This window comes from Artibeus jamaicensis, unplaced genomic scaffold, assembly GCF_021234435.1.
Source record: "Artibeus jamaicensis isolate MK-2021 breed Jamaican fruit bat unplaced genomic scaffold, CSHL_Jam_final scaffold_537, whole genome shotgun sequence".
NCBI lineage: Eukaryota > Metazoa > Chordata > Mammalia > Chiroptera > Phyllostomidae > Artibeus > Artibeus jamaicensis.
In genome coordinates, this window is record NW_026522047.1 from 35,957,965 (window position 1) to 35,982,197 (window position 24,233).

The following is a 24,233-nucleotide window of genomic DNA, read 5'->3' on the forward strand; positions in this document are numbered from 1 at the left end:
TGCTCGGTGCCAAACATTATTTCAGGCATTATGTAGGCATTCATTCTAATCCTCACAACAATGCAGAGTGGTAGGTGTGTGGGTGAGAAAACTGACACTCAGGAGGGTTAGATATTTGCCCAAACAAGCCTCATAACAAGGACAGAGCCAGGGACAGACCCAAACTTTCAGAAACCTGAACTGTGTAGTGTAAGAACACAGTTGACCTTTGAACGAGTTTGAACTGCACGGGTGCACTTATAGGTGGGTTTTTTTCCCAATAAATACTGTAAATGTATTTTATCCTCCTTATGATTTTCTTTTCTTTAAGCTCATTTTATTGTAAGAATACAGTGTATAATACACAAACATACAAAACATGCATTAATCAACTGTTCGTTATCAGTAAGGCTTCCAGTCAACAGCAGGATATTAACATTAAGTTTTGGATGAATCAAAAGTCACACTCAGGTTTTTGACTGAGAGGAGAGCCAGTGCCCCTGACCCTCGTGTTGTTCAAGTTACTGGTATTTCCTCCCCACCTTGATCATTGATCAGGATGGGATGGGGGAGAAAGTGTGTATCCCATTTGTTTTTAACATCAGTGGAGGTCGGGTTGAGTTGATTTTAGGAGAGCAGCTAAGTATAAGGAAGATTCTGCTTCCAGTTAGGGAGTTGCGTACTTGCAGTAGAGTTCCTAGAAAGGGGCTGAATACAAGGATCTGCAGACCAGCTTCCCCTAGAATCTTTTCCCAGTGCTCTGTGGGATGAATGACAAGCGCTCGTTATCTTCTGTGACTTAGCCTTGATCCCGCCCCTAAAGCCCATGATTATGGTTTAGGTTCCTTAGTGATAGAATAATTAAGTTCAACTTCATTCCTGTTTGTGACAATTTCCCCTCTTGACACCCTAAAGTATCATCCCAGATTGGCTGGTCGAAATGAAAAGAATAAACTCGTTAGCAGCAGCTGTTGGCTCAGCCACTAGGAGCACTGTTGAGTTTGTGAAGCAATGGGCTTCTCTGGGTTTGCTTCCATCACTAGCAGAGTTCTGTTGGAGGCCCTAGACTTCCTCCTCCTACTTTCAAGTCTAGGACCACCTCCCCTTCCACCCCCACCACTCACTAAAGTTAAAGCAGGGCAGAGAATAAGCAGACTCTCCCCAAGGATAGGGGGTACAGCCTTGTTCCAAGCGTCTCACTTGCACCTTCTCATCCCAGCCTTGTGACAAGCTCACCAGACTCACTCTGTCCAGCTGGCCTTGACCTCTTGCTACCCCAGAGATTCAGTATCTTCCAGACCCTCCCACTTTGCAGTTTCCTGCCCTGCCTTCTGCCACTGCCCAGAATGAAAGATTCTATTCAGTGGGGTGGGGGTGGGGGGCAGTATCACGGAATCGTGGATCAGAAGATGCCAGAGCTTGACTTCCTTGTGTCAGCGATGAGAAAACCATCCAACAGGGAAAGTGATTCAATGAAGGTCTAATTAGTAACAGAGCCTGGTCTAGAACCTGGGTCTCCCGTGTCCTACCCAGGGCTCTTCCCATCGTTCAGAGGAGCCTGGCTCCTTGGGTGAGATGGTGCTTAGAACAACCTAGAAGCCTCTGCCTCACCCATCAGGACTGCGCCACTGCAGTCATTAGTGGCATCATTTCCGACTTCCTTCACACGTACATGCCCTAGGAGACCTCCTTCCGGTGGTCACAGGGATGGGGTGGGTCTGGACCTGGACATTCTGGTCTGGATGACGATTCCCACAGGCATCCACAAGATACGAGAGCAAACTGCAGCAGGTGCCGAGATGCCACGATGAAGAGGAGAGTGATTCCAATGACAACGGCTCGTGTCTGTGTGCAGCACGGAGTGTCTTTGCCTCTTAAACAAACCAGCCAGGCAGGCCCAGAATCAGGCCCACCCCTAACACTGGACAGGTCTAAGCAAATGAACACACGGAGGCCCACAGGCCACGTGTCTAAATATTTGAGTGTTGTAAACCAAGCTGACAAACTGTTAGACAATGTTGGTTCTTTCCTTTTGCCTTAACACATAACCTTTATAACAACCTCAAAGGCAGGTTATAAATCTGCATCCTTGGACCCTGGCCCATGCAGGGTGGGGGATGTGAGGCCTCAGCCCTAACAGTGGCCCTCCTTCTTTCTATTCCCACCTGAGGACCCTTGTGCTGAGGCAGGACCACCCTAGACCGAGAGTCCAACCTTTACCCCACCCTCCACAGATCAGGAAAGAGGCCAGTATGGGCCTGAATGTGGGCCATTTGGCCAAAAAATTTCTGAGTCCTGATTGTTGGAGCCTGGAGTAGAAGAGAAGGATGTAGCTGTGGGTGGACAGGTCCCCCGGCCCCACAGCCACCCTCCCTTAATAAGCCCAGAGCTGGGCTTTCTGAAGCATAGGGTCCAAGGCAGGTCTCTTTACCTATGTATGAGGGGAGGAGCCCCCCAAAAGGAATTCATTGATAAAAAACTGTACTTACTTGTACATGTTTAAACTTCAATCACCTTCGAAGTACTCTCCATTTGATGTAAACACCTGTCGAGACCTTTTTTCCACTGCTCTAAACAGTTTTTGAACTCATTGATTTTTATGCCTTTTAGTGCTTCTGCCGATTTTTGTTTCACCTCAAGCCACATCAGCAAAACGTTCTCCTTTGAGGACTTTTTTCATCCTGGAAAACAAAAATGAAGTCACTTAGGGTGAGATTGGCAAATAGGGAGAGCAGGCATGTCATGCTGTTTGTTGGTCAAAAACTGCTAAACACTCAGTGTGGTATAGCAGAGGCACTCATGTATCACCCATCACGATGGGCAAACACATTGAAAGGGTCTTAAAAAAAATTCGCTGAAGCTGACGCAGCCTCTCACAACAATGCCAGCTGGTACACTGATACAGATGGGTTCCTAGAACACTCACATAGTGGGGGAAGCCTGTACTATAGGAGGCCCACCCTCCAGAAGATAATTTCCTTTCTTGAGGGGTTCTCTCTTGTATATGAACAGTATTATTAAAATTATTTCTATTTTATAGATGAAGTCGCTGCAGCTCAGAAAACTTGAGTTACTTCTCACAGGCACACACCAGTAACCGGAAGAGTCAGGACTCAGACCTAGGTCTGTCTGCCCGTGAATCCCCTGCTGCTCCCCTTCCCAGTGCTGCTTTTCCCACTGACCGCCGGCAGCTGGGACATGCCGTGAGCCATGTCTTGCTATGGGTCCGGACTTCCCTTGCCTCCCACCACTGGTGGAATGGATACATTCTCTTGATTGGTCTCCTTGCCTACTGCCTTGTGCCCCCAGATTCTCTGAGTTATAAAAGCCCTGGCAGGCTCCCTTCTTAACCCTTCACCTTCAGGGTCATGTCCACAGACCTTACCTTGGCCCATCACACTCTCTCACACTCTTCTCCTCAGACACACTGAATCCCTCTCTGTCTTCAACATGCCGTTGCAAATGCTATTTCTTCTCTTGCCACGATGTATGTACCTCAGGCCTCCCCACCACTCTCCTAGCCAGCTCCCACTCATCTTCCGCATCTGGGCTCAGATGGCAGCTGCCCCTCCCCACCTCCAGTTCTAAGGTGGCTGCTTCTTACATTATCTTTCCTACTCTGATAAGCTGTAGGTACAGTGTCCCCATGCCTAGCATCAGGTAGCACAGGGCAAGCCACGCACACTGCTCATTGAACTAATGGGCTCCCTATACAATGGGAATCTCCTATGATTCAGTACCTCCACCTGACTCCCACCCCTGTGATAATAAGGGCAAAGGAAAGCCATTCCTGATATCAGCATCGATACTAAATGACAAACATTTTGTGGATCCTCTTGAAATGCTGGTCCCCCGGATAGAAAAATCCCTCTAGAAGGCAGAGGGTAGAAGCTAGTGAACTCCGGCCCAGGACTGTGAGCTGTAATTGCTTCCTGGAGCAGGGGAGGGGGGACCATCTTCCTGTCCTCCATACAACGGAGCCAAACAGAAATTTGTTCCTTTCTTCTCTCATTCAATCAATAGGTCCACATTTGAATCACCATGGAGGATACCCAGGAGCCTTAGACAGTGGCGTTTGCCCTTGAGTAAGGTAAAGACTCCAGTGGGAACAGGTAAGACTAATTTAGAGAGTGTTTTGTGCTGTGGGTGTGCCAAGAAGGCAGAGACCCCACTCAGCTGTGGTGCCTTCTCTGTGCTCCTTCGGGGGAAAGACGAATCCTTACAACGGTCTCCTGGGTGTGTGGGATGTGCCCTGGCACCCACCCTGTCACCTCTGGCATCATCTCCCATAGTTCTCCTCGCTCCCCTGCTCACTGCACCCCAGCGAGGCCCCTCACTCTCCCTTGATTGTGGCAGGTGTGTTTTGCACTGGCTGTTCCCTCTGCCTAGGACACCCTTCCCCCAGATACCTCATGACCAACTCCCACATCTTCAAGTCTTTGCTCAAATGTCACCTTATTAATCAGGCCATCTCTGCCCACCATGCTGGGGTCAAGACCACTGTGGTTACTGAGGCTGCCCTGCCCATTGCTTGGAGGGACAGCAGGGTCAGCGTGGTCCAGTCTCAAGTGCCTTAGACTCAGAGTTGGACAGTCCCAGCACCCTGCCACTACCAGGTGTGTGACTTTGAGTAAGCCCCCGAGTCCCCCCAAGCTTGGAGTCCTCGTAGGTAAGAAAGGGAAAATGTTTCTTGACTCCCTTATTTCACAGGATTTCTATAGGTCCAAAACAGACGATGTCTCACTCATCTTGGGACCTCTGGAAGGGAAACCACTCTGTAACCTGTAAAGTGCTGTGCTAACAACAGTGAGGGGGCTGCCTGCAGAGACATGCACTCACTAAGGAGGTCCAGACCCCCGGGTCGGCCATCGCACACAACATTTGATCTTATGTCTTAAAAGTCAAAGTGGATCAGTTTGACCAGGACTGATTTAAAAGGCGGCTCTAAAGTCAGTGTGTTGTTGCCAAGTCCAGACTCACAGGCTTGGCCTAGTGTCCCCTGGTCCAAACGGCCAACTCGAGCGGAAGAGTCCCCAGGTGGCCTTGCTGCTCTGGGTCATGGGGATCCCCCCACCCATCACTGGGGTCCTACCCAGACGCATACATAAAAGGCAGCTCCATACAAAGCAGGAGATACCAGGCACCCCAACCATGGGGCCATCTTTTCTTTGTGGTAGTGTTTCTTTAAGTTGCTAGTTACAGAAACTATTCATTGTAGAAAGCATAGGGAATTAATGCAAGTCTATGAAAGAAATGTAAAATGCTCTTTTTTTTACATTTTACAGGAGGATGCCCAGTCCCCAAGTCTGGACAGAGCGTTCAACCTGCAAACATGGTTCCTGCCATCCAGAGTCTACAGCCCCTGGAAGGATCTATACTAATCAAGTGACCACGCAAATAAAGATAAAACAACAGCTGGTTCGTGAGGGAGAGGGAGGTGAGGCTGCAAGGACATGTAACCTGGGTCCTCTCAGGAGGCAAAAGTGCAGCCAGCCCTGAGGAGGAGCAGGTGTATAAAAGGCCCTGGAAGAGCGTCTGTCTGGAAAGCTGAGCATCAGCACAAGGCGAGGCCCAAGAGGTGGACAGAGCTGGACCATGTAGGCCCGGTCAGCCACACCCGGGGTTTAATCCTGGGAAGAATGGGAGCTGGTAGAGGGCTTTATGTGCCGACAAGCCAGGACTGGATTTCCATTTTGAAGAGTTTGCTCTGGCTGAAGGAGTAACCGGCTCAGGGGGAGGCAGGTGGGGAGCCAAGAGTGGGTGCTGGGCATCCACAAGAGGCTGTTGCTGGAGGTGGGCCAACCCGATGGTGACTTGGGCCTGGGCAGAGGCAGAAGGGATGGAAGAAGGGGAGGATGGGGTCGATATTTAGGAGCTGGAATCAAGAGGTTGAGTGAATACTGTGACTCCCCCAAAGACCCCTGTTTAAGTACACTTGCTAGCCGAGAAGCATTAACGTGTTAGCGTGAAGAGGTGCCCACATTAGCAGGATGTCTCTTTACACTAAGTCCATTACCAGAGGTGCTAGTGAAGGGGGCAAAGAAGGAAGTGGGTGAAGGGCTGCATGGGCAGATGAAGTGAAGGACACAGGCGCCAGGGGGCAGCACAAGAATCTTGGTACCCAGTCCCTACAGAAAATAAGATTAGCCACTTCCTACTGAGCCTGGGGTCAAGTCACTTTGCAGCTTCTTGTTCAAGCGTGTGCTTCTGTCCGTGGAGGTAAGGACACCTGTGCTGCACACCCAGTGCTACTGTGAGCATGGCAGATTGGATAACTTTGAGGGACCTGCCAACCCAAAGCATCTAGGAAAGGCACTTGACCATGTCTCAGGCTGCCCTGAGAATGAGGCCAACTTCCAGTAATCCACCCTGGGACCTGGGGTCCAGGGAGAAGGTGGAGCCCAGGGAGCTGGACTGGAGACCCGTGTCTGCAGTCAGGATTGATTCTAAAGGCCAAGATGGGGCAGCCCTGGCTGCTGTCCTGTGTGTGTCTTAGGCGCCTGGAGCTCTAGGCTCTGGTGGAGCAGCAGCTAGATTTAGACTGTAACCATCTCTAGTGGTTGACAGAGCACATAGTATTTTATGCCATGAGGCACCCTCGTGGTTTGTGGGAGAAACACATGCTTTGGGGCAGGTCCCTCCAACTACTCCCAGCTGGTCTGGGAGACAGAGCCGGAAGAACATCTGCTTTCTGCTTCACTTCTGGTTTCTCCTTAGCCACTCTGAGTCTCAGTTTCCTCATCTGTAACCTGGAGACGACCCCCTGTGCCAGCTGAGTCGCTCTGACAGTGGGACACACTTTAGGCACTGGGTAATGGGAGTTGCTGCTGGTAGTCTGAAGTCAAGCCACTTGTGGGTGTGGAGTGTAAGCTCTGGGTTTGGCGACGCCTGAAGAGGGTTCTTCTGCCCCCTCCACGTAAGCAAATTGCTGACAGTGGCAAAGCCACGTTGCCATGTTTATGGGGAAACTGCTTTGGTTTCGCATTTAAAAGGAAAAAGATACTTGGGTTCGGTTTAGTCTAGGGTTTGGCAAATGCGTGTGGCTGGGCGGCCGCTGGGATCGGGGTCCGGGAACATGCAACTAGCCGGGCGTTAGGACCCGGAGCGCGTCTGCCGGACCGGCGAGTCCAGGTCCCGGAGCCGCGGGAGGAGAGGCATGAATGAGAGGCTGGAGGGGTTCGCGGCTGAAAGGGCTGGCGGCGGAATAGCTCTGCTGTCGCCAGGCAACCGTCCTGACGCAACGCAAAAAAAAAAAAAAAAAAAGTCCCTTAAAAAAAGAATAGTGCTGAGAATTCACGGGAGCACGAGAGAGGAGGCAGCAGCCGGCTTAGACCCCGAGGCCGGGGCTAGAAGCTGCGGAACGGGGAGCTCGTGTCCTGTGGAGGAGGCGGGGACCTTGGTGACACCCCGGGAAGGAGCCTCTGAGCACCCTGGAAGGTGGGTTTGCGGCAGGGGCGGGAGGTTTTCTGCGCTGGGAATCGGACTGGTGGTGATGCGGCTGTTGCGGGCGATGCTGGCTGGGGAGGGGGCTCAGGCGCGCAGGTCTCCTGGGCGGGCAGTGGCAAGGAGCAGCCTGCCTGGGTCTTCGGGAGCTCCCATTTCAGAGCACCCTGGAGTGGACACCCCACTCCTGGGGCTCTTCCCTGGGGGGTGGGGGCGTGGGACACGTGGCTGGACACCATGGCCCATGTCTCAGCTAGCCCCTTCCAGGTTAAGATCTGGGTGGAGAATTGGGGTACCAGGTCTCAGAGGGGGGAGCCCCATTCAGTCTTTCTAGGTCTATTCCCAGACCGGGGGTCATCTGCAAGTCCATCCTGTCCTTTCTGTCTACTTCAGACTCAGTAACACGGAAGTTCCTGCCCCAAGGATGGCATTTGTAACTCAGGAGAAGTGACTGAGGGCACTTGGGCCCAAGGGTGCTCGGTAGGGCTGAGGCTCAAGTGATTCGGGGAAGTGCACAGCTGGAAGGGCCCTCAGGAATGAGTAGATCAGCCATGAGGTTGGGTCACTAGGAGAGGGCAGGAAGTTCTGTGGTCCCTGGAAGGTGGGCAGGTATGTTGGTCCACCAAGTCAGGTAGGATGTTCTGCTTTAAAAAAGCAAAACCAAACCCTATTGCTTGTATCTGGTTTTCATTCCCCGTATTGTATGGTTTCTCCTGAGAAGGCAGGTTGATTTCCAGGAACTCCCAGCCATTCCTGGTGAGTCCCACGTGGAATGCGCCCAGGTCCCCATCAGTAGGGCTACCGATAGTGCCCAAGGGGGTGAGGCTCTGAAGCAGCTTCCCTTCTGATAGACAGTCCTGCTGCCCAGATCAAGAGTGGACAGTGCTAGGCAAGGTCCTGGGAGAGGAGAGGTGGCCAGGGCGCCCCCAGCCTGACCACATCCACAGGATGGGAGCCGCTGCCAGTACACTGTTAAGGAGCTTGTCCAAGCAGCCACAAGCTGCATTTGGAGTGGAAAAAAATGACAGCTCTTCTGTCTTGAGTGCATTTACCAACCAGGCACTGCTTGAGAAGCCTTCACATCTGCTGGTCATTTTATCTTCACAATTGCCCTTCTGGAGGACATAATATCCCCATTTTGCTGATCAGCTCCAAGAGATTTAGTAACTTGGCGCAGCTCATATGGCTGGTGAAAGAGCAGACAGATTCAGCCTCACATGCCTGACTCCTAAGACAGTGCTCTCAGAGGATGGCTGCTTTAGAAGATCCAAGGAGAGAGACCCAGAGTGGGGAAGAAACCAGTCTCACCCAGAGCTGCGTGACTGGCTCCTCTTATAACCTGGGAAGGTCCTTTGCCATCTCAAGAGAACCTGTGGAGCCAGGAAAACCATTTTTGTTTTTTGCAGCAAAAGTTGGAAAGTCTCTGTAATTGGGCCTAGCTTGCTTTAGTCCACTGGCCTGAAAGCGGAGAGCAGGGTCCTTTCTCTCCCTCTCTTCCCCCTTGCCTATCCAAAGACCCCCAATTTTCCATGCACTTGTTCTCATCTCATCTTGTTCTCCCAATTACATGCATGGATTTCCACTGAATTATCAGTCTGGCTTCCATACTCACCAGCTCAGCCTCCCTCCGAGAGGAACTCTGGTTGGGAAGTAAATTAAGGCAGTGCCTAAGTATTTCCCGAGATGGATCCACAGAGCCCCAGATCAATGAGGAAGAACCTGCTTGTTAGGCTGCTTACACACTCTGGTGGCTTTCTCTAGGCAAATTTTGCTAGGGGGACCTCTCTTGGCTCTACAACAGCATCTGGAATTCCCACCATCCCCTGCTAATGGCTCTTTGCTTGGCTGGGATGTTGAGTTACTTGCAGAGGTGTAAGATGAATGATCGTCTGAGCAGCTCACTCCCTGGTTTACAGACTAGGGCTGGGGAAGTTCTCGTGAATTGGAAATCCTTTAGGATTAATCAGGATGGCTCTCAAAAGGCACATGTCACCTGGGGTTTGGATAGGGGAGAGGGGTAAGGAAGGCGAGGCAAATTCTGAAGCAGCCCTTGAAGGGGTGAGGATGTGCTACCTGAGAGCAGTGGGCCTGGGAGCAGGGTGAGACTGGGGGCAGAAAAGGGGTTTAGAAGGGGTGGCATGTAGGCCTGGCTAACTTTGCAATCCGCCTGCAGAGTTTGAGCTGCCACTGAGGGTCAAGTTGCCAGTAAGAGTTGGGAAGGTTACAGATACCAGCTTCTCCATGGTTAGGACAGTGGCCCTGGAAAAGCCCAGCACTTCCCTCTCTGACCTTCATCCTGTCCCTGTGTGCACATAACTTCTCTCTGGAGAGGGAGGGAAAAAAGGGAGAAATAAGGTGGGCAAGAGGAGAACTTAGAGGCTTGCACTGCCCTGTGCCCAACTTCTTTCCTTTGGAATGCCACCTGACCTCCCCACCCCACCCTGCAACAGTGCTCACCCGTGAGAAACTCCGTAGAGAAGGGTGTGCTGTGAGCAGCAGCCCATCTCCCAGTGGGCACCACCCATCAAGGAAGGGCTCTTTTGTCTCCAGAGGTAAGGGGTAGTGAGCTCTCCAGTTTCAGGGGCCTCCTCATACCTGGGTCCCTGCCCAGCAGCCTTCACAGAACCCAAGGAAGGCATGGAAGTTCAGCTTCCCCCAGGGTGCAGACTGAGCCCCCCTTTTTCCAAGGCAACATTTCCAATAAGGCCAGAAATTCTCCTCCAATATTCTGACCCAAATGTGGGAGCTGGTAATAGGTCCCCAAAGACTTCCTCTTAGGGCTTGCCCTGTAGGACCTCAGAGGGCAGAGCTGATTTTCTAGGTACGCAATGGGCCCAGACAGTGATCTCCATCGTAGCCACAGTTTCAGGGTTTCTTGAAGACTGAGCAGCATTTCCTCATTCCAGAAAACCAGCAGGGCCTGTGAGTGTGACCTGGCACTTCAGCCCCAGAGGGCCAGCTGGGGAAGGCTCGGGGGATGAGTCCCCAGGAGGGCTCGGGATCGGGATCCTGGACTGGAGACCACTGAGGGCCCTGGTGCCCCTGACCACCACCAAGTTAAACATGATACTACCCCCCTCTCCAAAGAGCATTTCCATGGGCTACACCCTGGAGGCATCACCGTACTGCAAACTAACCTAAGTCCAACTGGTCATAAATCTCAGGTTTTGTTGTTTGCTGTTTGGCCTATTTATTTGACAGCAGCCACTGAAAACTTTGAGGGAGTGAAGGCAGACCTCATTATCAGGTTGAATAAAAGCAGGCCTCCGACCACATTCTGCCACACGTGTAGATAATTTTCGAGCAACTATTTATTTGTAAATGGGCCCGGCAACCATCACACAGCTTGTTCTCTGGGCCGGTTGCAGCCATCTGTGTCTCTAGCTGCCCTGACCGCACCTCTCTTGAGGTCTCACTGCATTCTTTCACCGGCTCTCATAAGAGTCAAGTGCATCTCGAAATTCATTTGGCCAACACTCATATCCTGAATACCTCTGCTTTCACCAAGGAGAATGTGTTTGTAATGTTTACTCTGCTAACTACCAAATGCCTAGTGTTGAGCAGACAGAAAGACAGCCGAAGTGCTTGCCATTGCTCCTCCGGAGTGAGGATTCTGCCTGAGGCTGCCAGCCAGGTGTGGTGAGGCCCGATTTGAACGCACACTTCTGAAATGCCACTCGTTGCAACTAGCCAAACAATACCACAGAGAATGTCTCAGACCATGATCAGTAACAGATGTCCTCCCAAGGAAACACAAGACAACAGCCCTGCCTTCAAGGAGCATGGAGTCTGGCCAAGGTGCCAGATGAGAAAGACAATTTGTGAGGCCCAGATTGCTGGGCTGATAAAAAAATGATGTTTCGCACATTCTGGAGCACACAGCTCGAGCAAACTGGAATGGATCGGCGGCCGTCCCCCCTTTTGATAGGCCCAGGAGAAGTCCAGCCAAGTGCTGTCATGGCAAGAGGGTGAGTTTTACTAGAGGCCAAACTAAGAATCTGCATACACTCCCTCCAAGTCTATCTCATTGGATCCTTCCAAGACTTTGAGGTAGGTTCCATCATGATCCCCATTTTGTGGATGAGGAACCTGAGGGCTACAGGTTAAATCGATGAGCTGAGTTCATAGAATTAGCTGGCTATCACCCTGCCCAGTACCGCCCCATCCCTAGCCTGCCCCATTTCTTTCTCCTGCTCCCAATTCCTTCCCTCTGTTAGGTGTGAGTGCAGGTAGCTCAGAAGCCCAGTTAAGTTCAGCTCAAGTTGACACGAGTGTGGACTGAGGTCACACATCCTGTTTTCTGTTCTGCCTGTGTAGTGCCTGAGCCAAATGTCTCCTCCAAGCCCCAGGGTAGGGCGCATTCTGCACCTTGGGTCCGTTGCAGGCAGCACCACATGTTGCTAGCCAGGCTGAGGCCACTCTGGAACCACCCTTACCTCCCCACCCCAGAGTCATTAGGAAGGCCCCTGACCACACAAAGGGAAACTCTAAAAGCCCTTCCACCCCCTGGGAGGTCAGTGGGTCCAGACGAAGTATGAAAGCGAAGGGACTCACATCAATATGGAGCACACCATGAAACTCCCTAGGAAATCCCTGTGACACCGTTCGGGTTTTGGAACTTGCAATGCAGAGGAAGATGGAAATCCAGTCATCAGAACAAATCCCACTTGAGCTGGAGTTTGTTGATTCTGCTCATTTGAAGTTAGAGCCGATGACCTCATGGATTTGGATAGTCCTGAGTCCACCTCGTTCGGAGGGCTGAACCAATGCCAGTTCGGGGCCACTTTGTGGGGCCGCACCTCGCAGGGGGAGGATGCACGTCTTCGGCTGTGAGTGGTACCCTGAGTTTCAGTCAGCTGTGATATGTTCCCTGTTCTCATAGCTTCTCATAGCCAGACACTGGTCAGACTGTTCTACTTTGATCTCTACAAATTGCCTTAAAGGCCACTCTGTCTCTACTCTCTGGCACCTAATCCCTGCTGCCATGGCCTTGGCCAGAAAATTTCTGTGGTCACATGCAGCCGTTGGCTGGGGTGGCCACAGGTGACCTCAGCCCTCCCTGGGCGTCTCTGCCTTGTCAGGCGTTTTCATGGAGGAAAATCTCTGCTTCAGATTCTGTCTTTCCCATGGCTAATCCTGCGCCTCCCCTCCAGACTCTCAGATTCCCAGGCACCTTTCTCCCTGCCTGTCAGAGAGGAGCAGCCCTTTCCCAGGGCCTTGCAGCCTTGGAAGGGACACGGTGGCGGCCCAGAAGCCCCTCCCTGTAGCAGCCCTGCACTTTCTCCTCTCCTTTCAGTGAGGCAATAAATTAGATCTATGGCTCCCAGGAACCAGGGTCTGCCCCTCCCAATAGGGAAGCGCAACTCTTTCTTGGTGATTTTCTCGGCAAATTCCTTCACTGGGCAAAATGATAGGAAAGGTCTCCACAGTCCCAGCCTATGACAGAGGCCTGTGAGTCTGCTCAAAGCATCCAGGAGTGAGCCCATCAATTATTCAGCACAGACCGATCACTCTGAATTTGCAAAGGTCTTAACAAGTATTTTTATAGATTCTTGCCTCACGATATCTCAGCAAGACAAAGCAAGGTTTCCCTGTATTTTAGAAAACAGAAGCTCAGCCTGGAATCAAGACCAATCCCAGCCAGCCCACCCACTGACAGTACCGTGTGACCGGGGCAAGTCTGGCGACTTCTCTGGTTTGCGGTTGTTCCATGGTGTAAGTCTCAGGAAGGTCTCTCTGGCCCAGGCCATCGTGTGTGGGGGGAAAAAAATTTGTAAACTGCAGTGTGATTTCAAAATGTCTGTGAGGGCCCTTGTTATTCCAGGTGTGGAAGCAGAAGCTTTGGGTAACACACTGAGGTGTAGCACAGGACATTGCAGACTGCCCTGCGCTGAGAGGTGCACCCGGGTAAGTCGGCTCTTCTGCCTCTGCTCCCTGCGGCTGTGGCCTCGTGACCTGGTGACAGCCCCGTAGGCTGCTGTGGTTTAGACTCTGTGCATGTTGGGGTACAAGGAAATGTAAAGGCCATTGCATCAAGTTGCATTTCTGAGGGAGAGAAGCAGGAGACTGAGAGGGGAAGTGAGTCGCGATAGTCACTCGGAGTGGGTCAGGGCCCCTGACTCCCAGGCCAGGGCCCTTTTCTCTCCTGCCCTAGGCTCCGTGTCCACAGTGGGTGTCTCACTCTCCTCTCCCAGCAGTGGTGCCAGGACCCTGGGTGAAAGGGCACCTGGGGCTGCCGGGAGCAGGAGAGTCAAGGGGAGCAGCGAGGAGCACAGGCCTCCAGGCCTCCCTGACCCCTTCTGGTCCTGGCCTGGGCCTCACACCCACCTGCTCATCCCCTGCCCCCCTCATCCTGGCAGCCTCAGGTCTAGGCACCACAGCCACCCCTCAGCCTGGCTGGGAGTCAGCTTGCCCCCCTCTCCCCACCCCTCCCCCTGCACCAACAGAAGCAAAGTGGACAAATCAAATGAGTTCTGCCTTGTAGAAGGCACTTTGCTCACGTCCCCAGAAGGGTTTCACATCCGGGAGTGGCAGAACGTCCCTTAGGTTGGTCTCCTCGCAGCCAGGCCCTGCCCTCCCAGGAGGGCTGCAGCCTGGGAGAGGGCGGACCCTCAGGCTGGGCAGCTCCGGCAGCTCCGCCAGCAGGGAGGCACTTCCCTCTAGGTGCTTGAGCCTCCACGCCTTCCCAGGTGACTTTCACGGAAAACAAATCGGTGCCATCAGAATATTTAAATGTTATCATCTGCTCCTGGGATTCCTAGAGACCCTGGGCTTTAAAATACTGAATGTCTATAAGGTCTGTGTTCCTGTTACTTCATTACGTGTGAAGCCACTTGCAGGCACGGTCACAACAGTGGAGTTGGGCTGAAATGGTGGCTCCTTCGCTTGCCTGCCTGTGGCCTGCAAAGAAGGGATAAGACTAGTCCTACATCGGGGTCGAGGGTTCAGCTGGACATTTGCACAGGGCCTGGCACATAGTAGCACTGGGTAAGGATTCTCTCCCCCTCCTCCTCTTGATGCTGAGAAGTTTTATTGGTCACTCTGTTCAGACAGAGACGCAACGACCATTTATGTATTTATTTTATTCACTTATACAGAAAACATACATTAAAGTTGAACTGGTTATGTCGAGCAAGCAGCTGTGAGTTGTGTGGGAAAGAACTGGAGACAGGTGGTGCCCTCTGGGGTCTCACAGGAGGGGTGCTGAGCAAAGACACGGCTGACCACCTGACAGGCACATCGGAAACGTTACCATGTCATACCATTCAAGAAGACGAGTGGTCAGTACCTAAGACTGGTATAGACAAGTGCTAAAAAATTTTGTGAGGGAAGGAAGTGATCAGTTCCACTCAGAAAGAACAAGGACTATAAAAAGAGGTGGTGCACCAGGCTGGAAGGCTTAGCCAAATTCAACCGTGAGGTTGTGGGGAAAGCATAGAACAGAGTTGAGACCGGCTTCCCAAACAACCCCCATCCTCTAATTCAGACTCACTAACAACATCTTGACCTTGAAAGTCTTACCCATGAACCTGCAGGAGGTGTGCTGGGCAGGAAACTACTGGAGGTGTGAAATACTCAGGCCAGAATTTGCTCCCTGATTCACGGCATTGCAGCCTTCAGCATTTGTTGGACATCTGCTGTTTGCAGAGCCCTGTGCTCAGGACACCAAAGAGAAAGTAATGCTATTCCCATTGAGGAGCTTGATGTCTTGTTAAGGAGACAGGACGCTCTCAGAGTTCAAGGTCATACAGGCCAGTGTGCTGTGAGCATAGCAGAAACCAGTGCCAGAATTCAGTCAAAGAATGGCCTAGAAGGGGGGGGTGTCCTTGAGGGCTGAGGGGAGGAGACAAGCCCTCAGTTGAGCCCTAAAGCAGACCTTTAGAATCTGTGAGGAGCAGGGAGTTCCCAGACGGGCTAATGACAAACAAAGGGATGAAAGAGACTGCCCAGAAAGTTCCCCATCATTCATTCATCCACTGATCCATTCAATCACTCACTCATTCAGTCGACAAGTTTACTGAGCACCTACTATGTGCCAGGCACTGTTCTGAGTGCTAGGGTCATTGCAGTAAATAGGAGAAGGTCACTGCTCTCAGGAAGCTTACATGCTGGTGAGTGAGACGCCATAAACAAGCAAACAAGTCAACATCTGGCCTCTGTGTAAAAGGTGGTGACATCAGGCCTCTATCCCTCTGTCTGAGCGAACATGAGTGAAGTGGGCGTGACATCAGGGAGAAGTCAGGTGATAGAGCCAAGGCTAAGGTCAGGGAACATAGCCTCAGACTCTTAGAAGAAATGGCTGGATTCTGGTTTGCTGCTGGGAAGACAGGCAGAACAATCTAGGAAGCAAACGCATAGCCTCCAGAAAGTGGACTGTGGAGGGTTCTCCTGTGTGGGAAGCTCACAGCCCCTGCAGCATGCTCTCCTCTAAGGTGTAGTTCAAGGGTGCATCTGAGAAAGACCCCGCTGTCACATGCGCCCTTGATACCACCCCACTTCCCTTACCAGCATCCCCCCTGTACATCGGAACACACATGCAACAGTGTAACCACCCCTGCCCACCTCTCCTATACACATGCACGCACAGTCCCGACGCAGTTTCCTCCCATCATGCACATGTAATAGGAGCCAAGGGTCTGGTCTCTGGAGGATGCCATTTCCCCATCTCAGATGCTCCCAGTACCAGCTCTGACCAAGACCTGGAATAAAGATGAGCCAGGATGGATGATCTATGTAGAGCCAGACCAGCGGGTGTCTCCTCCTGCTTCGGTCACCATGGCAACCTCTGATGAGGAGAGAAAACACAATTTCTGGCAGCTCCTGAAAGCTCCCTGGCTCCTATGGGCAGCTCTGTGGGGACGCAGGCCTCTGTCCCCCCGTTTCTCAGCCCTTGCCATTAGTTCTCCTGCAAGTCTGCAGAGCACACACAGGGTTTCCCAGGCTCCCTCAGGCGCTGCCGGAGATCAGTCTGGAGTCCTGGCCCCGAGCTCCCTCTTTTAGATGAGCATCAGGGTTCACGAGGATGCCCAGACCAAAAAGCCTGCCTAGTCACAGCTCCGTGTCCAGTCCCAGACCTACTGACCTCACATCCACCTGCGGAGAGAAAGGGATTATCTGCTTTAGATAAGGAAAGAAAAAGGTTCTGGCGGTGTGGCCTGAGCCCTGAGTCTCTTTCAGTTTATAAACATTACAGTCCCCCAAGCCCTTCCCCTCACTCTCACATTTCATCCTCACTGTGACTCTGCAGGGCAGACACTGCATCAACCCCATTTTTGAAAGAGAGGCAGAGCCCTGACTGGTGCGGCTCAGTGGGTTGGGCATCGTCCCACAAAGTGAAAGGTTGCTGGTTTGATTCCCAGTCACAGTACGTGCCTGGGTTGCCAGTTCCGTCCCAGCCATGGCTGATACAAGAGGCAACCGATTCATGTTTCTCTTTCACATTGATGTTCCTCTTCTTCTCTTTCTCCCTCTTTTCCCCTCTAAAAATAAACAAATACTGTAATTAAGTAAATAAGTAAGTAAATAAAGAAATCTTAGGGAAAACAGAGGGGCAGAGATCCATGCAGGTGAGGCAGAGTGACTGCCCCAAAGTCTGACAGCTTCCGCTACAGGTGGCCCAGGCTCAGAATGCAGGTCTACAGCCTGGGGACCTGGGGTCCCCCTCTGGTGGCAGCCCCATCAGCCTCCGACCCCCTCTCAGTTGCAGCCTGCGGGCCCTGCTTTGGTCTCAGGTAGAAAATGGGAACAGGCAGCTCTGCTGGGAGGTGGGGGGTGCGCCAGGCCTGACTGAGGCTGGAAGCCAGAGTAGGTGCTTCAGCCCCCTTCTCTGCAGCCCCCTGCCCCCTGCCCCTCCCACGCAGTGGCTGCGGATGGGGAAGGTGCTGGCTGTCCTGAAGCCACTCCTGACCTCAGGGAGTGACTCTGTCTAGTGAGGGTTTTAGGCTTGGTGGCATGTGCAACATGCTCAACAGAGGTGCTGGCTTTTAGGAGTGCGCCCTGTGAACTGTTTCAGGAGGAGGGCAGCCCACAGAAGGAGAAGCTGAATGTGCGGAGGTGGCAGAAGGCTCAGCAGTAGTTACAGGGCCAGAGGCACTGTCCCCCAGAAGTGGGTTCCCCTGCTACGGTCTGTCTCCTGTGGGGACATTTCTACAATGAAGCTTCACTGTGGTAAAGGATCCTGCAGGATCTGAATTTCCTCAGCAAGGCAGGCCAGAGTGGGGAGTGATATTTTAAGTGTCCCTTCCAGCGCTCATGTCCCTACCATTTCCTGCTACCCGCTGCTCTGCTGCGGGACGCCAGGGCTGGCAGGCAGGGCCTCACAGTCTGCGTGCAGCCGTCTGTGGCTCCTCTGTTGAGCATGCTGAATGTGTCACCAAGCCTGAAAGCAGAGCGTGCCAGTTTATGCACAAGGACCCATGGGCGGCGCTTCCACTAGGAGGAAGAGTGTTAAGTATAAATTCACACCTATGGAAATTGTTGCTATCCCCCCGCCCAGCGGTGCCTGTAGTAGAGTGTAAGTTTGGAAACATGTCAACTATGAATGCAGATGGACTCTCAGTGAAAAGCTTCTTGACTATTGTCCTCTTCACTGAGGACCCACCCTATGGTTCTCACTGGAGGTGGCATCAGCCCCCCCCTCCAAGGGACGCATGGAAACGTAGGGAGGGAAGTGACATTGTTATGCCACTGCTTAGCCCTCAGTTATACATTTTGCCTTCCCAAATGAATTGTACATCCCCCCTCATGTCAGCCAGGGCTGTTGGTTGTGAGCAACAAAAAATAATGTTACTGTAAGGCGTTCGCACAACTGGCAGGAGGTGAAGACCCCAGGGAGAAAACAGGCAGAACCGGGCGCAGCTTGGAAAACAGAGGCGAGAGGCCCTGGAAATGAAAGGGTCCGTCTGAGATCAGCTCGGAGGGTACTAGGTTTTTACCCGTACTGTCCCCAGAACACTTCTGATACCACATGTGCGAATTTCCCACACCAAACAATTCTCAGTTCTCCGCAACCACCAACTGGGTGTCCTGTGATGTAACTCAGTTTGACACTGTCTACCTGAAGCTAGCATCAGATTCTGCTGGTTAAGGGCTCAGTCCCACAACACTGTCCCCCACTCCACACACCAATTGCAAGCTCCATGTCGTCACCTGTATTTCAGAATGACTGGCTATAAATCAGGAATTGCCCACAGCCCCCTCCTCAGATTCAGGTTAGTTTGTGAGAATGGCTCAGACAACTTGGGAAACACTACCTCGTATTCACTGGCCAAGTGAAGCGGTGCCTAGGACAGGTGTGGGGAAGGAAGGGGGGCAGGGCTCCCATGCCCTCTCCAGGCATGCTGCCCTCCAAGCACCCCGTGTTTTCACCAGCCTGGAAGCTCTCTGAACCCCTTTAGTTAGGGTTTTCTTGGAGACTTCATTATATAGGCATGACTGATGAAATCATTGGCCATTGCTCTTTAACTCAACCTCTAGCTCCTGTCCCCTCCCAGACATTGGAAGTGGGGTTGAAAGTTCCAACTCTCTAATCACATGGGTAGATCCCCTGGCCACTGGCCCCCATCTCGAGGGGCTTTCTGAAAGCCAGCTCATCAGTAGAAACTCGGGTGGGGTTGAGAGGGCCCTGCTGTGAGTAACAAAGATGCTCCTTTCATTTTTATCACTCGAGCTATCTCTAGAGCTGGGGACCAAAAGCAGACATTACCACAGGAAGTACTTGTATCCATCTCATCACCTAGAAGACTGAAAGGGTTTTAGGGTTCTGTTGCAGGTCTGATGGAGACCAAATATATATTTCTTACTATATCACAGCATCAAACCCTCTGACAGTCCTTTACCAGGGGGATGGCTTAGCTAATTCCACCTCCCCTGCATGTCATATCTGCCTCCAGGGCTGGACATGGCCACAATGAACCCCACTTGTCCCTCCATTCTGGCCTCACACACCAGATTTAGAGGCCTGCACCTGGGCATCTGATTGGTCAAGCTCAAGTTGCATGTTTGTACCTGGTTGCCAGGCACCTGGTGGCCGAGGAGAAGGGAGGACATGATCCTCTGGCTTCAGAGGAGCGGTGCCCAGCCCGTCTGCTGTTCCGCACAAAACGGGGAGCTCCCTAAAAACAGCAAATGGCAAACAAACAAAAACCAAATATCAACAAGTATCCCCCATGTTATTCTATATTCTTTGTCCAACACATGTTTATGTGGGTTGCAAATGTCAAAATCCATTTTTTCCAAAGAAGCTTAAGCAACAGAGGATGTATAAGCTATACAGTCAAGGTCAAGTGGGACGGCTCCCAACAGGGCATGCCTGAAGACCTCTAACTATCTCATTCGCTTGCCTTTCTGGTCAGGCAGACCCTGGTGAGCCTGCCAGCGAGCCACAGCCCCAGGCCAGCATGGAACACGCGGCTTCTGCCCAGGCTGGCACAGAAACCTGGGAGGCTCTGATTGGCTCAGCTTGAGTCATGTGGCTGCCCTGAGGCAAGAGGGAGACTGTCAGTCCCCAGGAAGCATGTAAAGGGGTTCCCCACAGGAAAAAAAATGCTCTTCCCAGAAGGAAGGAAGAGATGCTGAGTGGGAATTACCACACAGTGCTGAACAGGGAGGAGGTGTCCAGCTGTACCTGTGACACTGAATTGCCCTCTCTGCGTGGCAGCTCCTGGTCCTGGCACTTGATGCAGGGTGAGGCCACTCCCGTCTCCCTGGGCCTGACAGCCTGTGAGGTCAAGTCAGGTCTTTTGAGAGCGGTGGTGAAGGTGCCATCCCAGGAAGTCCAGGTCTGCGCTGCCTCTCTGAGCCTGTCCAGCCCGGCTCAGACTTGCATCAGTGCGGGCCACAGCTCTGTGTGTGTGTGTGTGTGGGGGGGGGGATTTGTTCTATTTGCTCATTTAGCCCATGAACATTTAGAGAGAGCAGCATGGCACTAAGTACTGGAGGTTTCAGGACATAAAGCCTGGTTCTCACCCTCATGGAGCTCAGTTTGCATAGAGGACACCATCAAGAAAGTCCCTGATAGAAATGCTAGGGCTTGAAAGGGCTAGCTAGCCTAGTGGTTATAAGCCAGGCTGGAGCCAGGCTTCAGGGGTTCAAATCCTAGCCTTACCACTTAGTCCTATGACCTTGGGCAAGCTACCCAATCATTCTGTGCCTCAGTCTCCTCACCTGTACAGTGGAGAGAATGATAATACTCATGCGGCTGTTGTGGGGAGTAAGTGTGCTAGTACACGTGAGACTCTTCGCATGGTGCCTGGCGTGGTTTGCCCTGAGTAAGCACTGGCTAACTTTGCTGCGATGACATCACTGTTTCTCTGCTGTGCTCTCGCTGCATCCCAGGCACACACAGCTCGGGCAAGTCAGGGAAAACTTCCCGAAGGAGGAGATTCCTGAGAACTGAGGCGTAGAAGGGAGGGAAAGGCATTGCAGGCTTCGGGAACAGCTTGTACAAAGTCACAGGACATGAGAGAGCATGGAATTCAGTGGGACGAGAGTGTTGGAAAGACTGTGTATTGGGGAAAAGGAATGAAATGGTCCTAGGAAAGAACCTACGACTGGAAAGAGCAGGCATGAGGCCACAGATCCAACCAGAGGGGGGGCGGCTTTCTACTTCCTCTGGAAGCCTTAGGGTGACAGGGACTCTGAGTGTGGCCAGCGAATGAGCTTATGCCACCTTTACCAGAGAGAGAGAGAGAGAGTCGGCAGCCCCCTGCATCATCCCCTGCCCTCGGAACCCATCTAGGAAGTGGGTTTGAAAGTTGTCCAGGTGGACAGATTAGGTCATCATGAGCTGGGGTGCTGACTGAATGACTGAGCTGCACCCACATGTCCCCTCCAGCAGCCAGAGGAATGAGCTCATGGCTGGCACAGCCTCCTCCCTTCCCAGCCACCACCGTGTTCCACGGTCCGGAGTGAGCCAGGCATTTGAACAGCAGTCCCTGTGTGCAGATTAGGTCCCCTGGAGCTGGCGTGTCCCTGAGGCACAAAGGCTGACAAGCCCCGAAGGCTGGTTGCAGGGGTTGGGGTGGAGAACTGCCTGGCGGGGCTCACCTCGGCCTGGTGGGGTTACGGCCCGACCTTGTTTTTCCGGACACCCAGCCCCAGGTCTGGCTTTCCTCCTCAGGCTCTCCACCTTTGCAAAGCCCAGAGCGAGAGACAGTGTGCTCCCCGGAGTAGGAAGAAGTTGGGTTAGGCGTAAAGAAAGTCGCCCCAGCCCTTGCTCTAGCCACGTGGATACCACAGTCAAACCTGGGTCACCTGGGACCCTGGGCCAGGAGCAGGCGTGTCTCAGATGTAGGCAGGGAGGGAAGGGAGTGGGGTCTAGTGCGGTGGTTTTACAGGCTGGGCTTTTTTCTTCCTTCCCATGGCAGACCTCGTATTCTGGCAGGATGCAAATGCACCTGAGTCCTGAAAATCTGGGGAAGGTGAGGTAACCAGCTTCCTCTCTCAGCTGGCTCTCTGAGCAGGACGGTAGGGTACGGAGGTGGGCACAGGCCGCCCAGCAGGCCAGGGCCGGACAGGACGGCTGCTCAGTGCAGCAGAGGGCCGGCTGGTACAGTGACTTATGCACAGCACTGACAATTCTTACCATCTAAAAATAATATTTTAAAAATTAAATATATTGGGGCGATGGTTAATAAAGTTATATAGAATATTATTATAAAGAAAATACAGAACATTTTTTACAGTGTGACTTTAAAGGTATATTTTTTAAAAGTGGAGCAGGCACAACATTAAGGGCTCTCTATTTGTTTTTGTTTTTTTTCTTTTAAGGGCTCTCTATCTGTTACTTTAATCCTCCTCACAACGACCCATTAAGTCCGTAATTTTACCCCCAGGGGGCAGCTTCACGAGTGAGGGACCCAGGCAGTCCTGTGGGGCCCTGAACTGGGCTTAACACTCTGCTGTTGCCATCTTGAAATCCTTAGTTCCTTTCTTTTAACAAGGAGCCCTGCATTCTCCTTTTGCACTGAGCCTGGCAAATGACATAGCCAGTCCTGGTGACCCCCTGCTTCTCAGAAGATCATGCAGCAGCAGAGTGGTCACAATGCACTGAGCCCACGATCAGAGACAGGGTGCCCCAGGGGTCTGAACCAAGGGCCCAACCCAAGGGCCCACACCTTCTGGAGTGGAAAGAGCTGACCAGAGTCTGAAGACTCTGTGCCTAAGTCCCACTCTGTGCACCTGCCTGTGGCCATGGGCAGGTCCCTTTGACCCTCCCAGCCTTGATCTTTCCACCTGTGAAATGGGGTGACCCCTCCTGCTGCCCGGGGCTACTGGGAGGAGCAGCCATGTGAACATGGATGCTCTTATACATCCCCAAAGCTCTGTTGATTAAAGGATCACCAGTAGCTGACTCACAGCTCACTGGTGCTCTGTCCATGCCTCCAAGTCACCCTGACACCATCTTCACAGACCTCCAAATTGACTTAGAAACCGCTCATTAAAATAACCTCCCCCTTCCCGAGGAGGCAGCCACATAAAGTGATCCAGTCATGGCTGTCGTCCGCCCCAAAGGGAGACCTTTCTCTAACAGGTTCTTGCTCTGGCTGTAGGTGGTCCTGCCCTTTTGGGTGGATGTGCAGCTGGCAGAGATGGAAGGGACATGGCACTTCCCATCAGTTTCATCTGCTCATGGTTGTCTGCCATTACATCCTCTCTGAAAAGCTTTGCTGGAAATAATCACAGCTCCCGTGTCAGTGGGAAGGAGCCCCGTGGGGTAAAGCCACCCGGAGGCACACTCAAAACAGATGCTGGCACCCCCACGAAGAGGTAGAGGTGCCTGGAAGGGGCCCAAGAAAATTGTTAACCAGTCTTTAGATTAGGAAAGATTCTAAAGACACCCATGTGACCGCGAGATGCACAGAAAGACATCCATGCCAACACTCCACCATTTGGGAGCATGCTAAGCCTACAGAGCGCCCGGGCCAACCTTAGTCCTGCCAATGCCCCAAGCCTAAGAGTCTGGTATTATGGCCCTGTTTGACAGGCGAGTAAACTGAGGCTAAATTAGCCTGACAACTCCTACAGCTAAGGCCGTCTGACTCCACGTCTAAGGTTCATATCCCAAGACCAGTGGTTCTCAGTCCTGATGTCTCACTTGGACACCCCGGGGATCTTTAATGATATGCTGACCCCTGAGTCCACCCAGGTGCACTGGATTACAGCCTCCAGGAGCGTGGCCCTGCAATAATCCACATTTGTGGAAATCCCTTGGGAACTTCACCAGGCAGGGGATCCTCACCTGCATGGCTGGAGGTGAAATCGGGGTTTCTCTGCCATCAGGTGGGGCGGGATATCCCTCGTCATTCCTCGGGGGTGCCCCAAAGCAGACGGCACCAGAGCATGGGGGCGGGCGGTCAATCTTCCTCTGGTCAGACTGTACCACAGTGGGAGTTGCAGGAATGTCTGGGACAGACAGCAAGCTCTGCTCTTCTTGAGCATCTCCATGCCCTCACTGGAGAGAAACCATGTTTGGAGAGAAGGCTCCCCGGGCGGCCCAGCCTGTATTTTGATTTTGCCCCCCACCCCACCAGTTCTGCCTCCTCCTCTGCCTGCCCACCGTCACCCAATGCCAAGTCCCCATCACCCCAGATGAGCACTCGCGACTCTTAGTTCCAGTTTTCCTCTTTGCAGAGATCTTTTTAGGCACATACAAGTCAATAAAAATCTCTCTTCCTTCCTGTCCTTTTCACACCGAGGGTGGCATCCTCTCCAGGCTGTGAATGTCTTGTTTTTTTCAAGTAAGCTTTAGCTTGGACGTTGCTCCACACCACTTCCTTCCTTTTCACAGCTTGCCCTCAGCCCAGATTTTT

General features: G+C 52.4%; 1 protein-coding gene across 9 annotated transcripts in view; it reads left to right on the plus strand.

Annotated features, from left to right (window-relative positions):
• Positions 1–24,233, plus strand: part of FAM167A (family with sequence similarity 167 member A) — a 55,086-nt gene that overhangs the window by 11,502 nt on the left and 19,351 nt on the right. For 3 of the 9 annotated variants that reach the window (XM_053658553.1, XM_053658551.1, XM_053658554.1), the window contains 2 exons: positions 4,003–4,091; positions 5,265–7,416. The gene's annotated coding sequence lies outside the window, so the exon portion shown is untranslated. Of the gene's footprint in view, positions 1–3,017; positions 3,103–4,002; positions 4,092–5,264; positions 7,417–13,246; positions 13,330–24,233 lie in introns of those variants that run through there. The other 6 variants (XM_053658552.1, XM_053658555.1, XM_053658556.1 and 3 more) reach the window with 6 other exon arrangements.